Raw genomic sequence first — 1,201 nt, forward strand, 5'->3', positions numbered from 1 at the left:
TTACTGATAAAATGACCTTCCAATAGGAGAATTCCCTGCTCCAGTGTAATCACAAGGGTCCCTTGCAGGAAAGAATGGAAGCAGGACACTCAATGTCAGTGATGAAGCATGAGAAAGGCTCCGCTGGCCACCGCCCTTGCTGGCTTTGAAAGTGGAAGGGCACTCTGAATCAAGGGATTGGGATGTCTGTAAAGGCTGGAAAAGGAAAGGAGATACTGTTTCTGTTTCTGACATGCGCTGTCAGTCCCTCCATGGTGCCCTGGGCCAGGAAGGCCTCTGCTGCAGGCATTTTCCTTCATGGATTGGTAGATGCAGGGCACGGATGGGCAGGAGCCTTTGCAGGTATCAGAAGTTCATATATCAAATACATCTCTCTGTGTGCACCAGATATGCCTGCAACGTTACATATGAACATGGCTCTGCCTCCTTGGCTTGATATAGTTGATCTGTCACCAGATTCACAGGACGATGGACCTGGAATTAAACCAGCAGCAGAAAATGTAACAGCTTTGATAGAAATAGAGGAGAGCAATGGCATTTCTACAAACAGAGTGGGTTTTCTCAGGGAGGAGCTTTAATCTTTATACGCTGCTCTTAACACAGCAAAAACTGGCAGGTGTCACCGACTCAGTTGCTGGCTTCCCCTGTGGCTTCAATTCTCAGGGTCCCATCAGTGGAGTTAATAGAGCTATTCTTCAGGGTCATGGAGATCTCAACTCCTTAGCTCCCCTAGTGTCTGGTTCTCTTCCTGTAGAAAAGTTAAAACATTGGTGAATCTGGCCATTGTAACCTTTCGAACTTATGAAGGCGTGACACACAGTTCTTGTTAACAGGAAATGATGGATATCAAGCAATTCATTGATAACCTCCCAGCCCCGGTTGATGGACATCACTAAGGGGGCTTGTGTAGAAGTACACACCAGCATTATTGCAGTGGAGGATAGGCCTTGTGCTGTGCCCGATACTGAAATTTGTAATGTTTGCAGCATTTAAATGTTTTTGCAAATGTATACCAATGACAGACTGAATAATATCTCCTCATGGGAAATTTATGATCTATGAAGTTTGTATACATGTTTTGTAGGTATATCACCCAGAATAGACTAGTATTAAAATAGCTGAAGCAGCTAGCTTATTTTTTCCAAATATATTTCAGCAAAAAAAAAAATAAAATATGCAACCAGATTTTCTATTACATCAT

General features: G+C 43.3%; 1 pseudogene; it reads left to right on the forward strand.

Moving 5' to 3' along the window:
- The first annotated feature begins 251 nt into the window (after positions 1-251).
- LOC118666848 lies at positions 252-896 on the forward strand (annotated as a pseudogene).
- Positions 897-1,201: the final 305 nt, after the last annotated feature.

The sequence above is a fragment of the Myotis myotis genome, unplaced genomic scaffold (assembly GCF_014108235.1).
Source record: "Myotis myotis isolate mMyoMyo1 unplaced genomic scaffold, mMyoMyo1.p scaffold_m19_p_12, whole genome shotgun sequence".
Taxonomy (NCBI): domain Eukaryota; kingdom Metazoa; phylum Chordata; class Mammalia; order Chiroptera; family Vespertilionidae; genus Myotis; species Myotis myotis.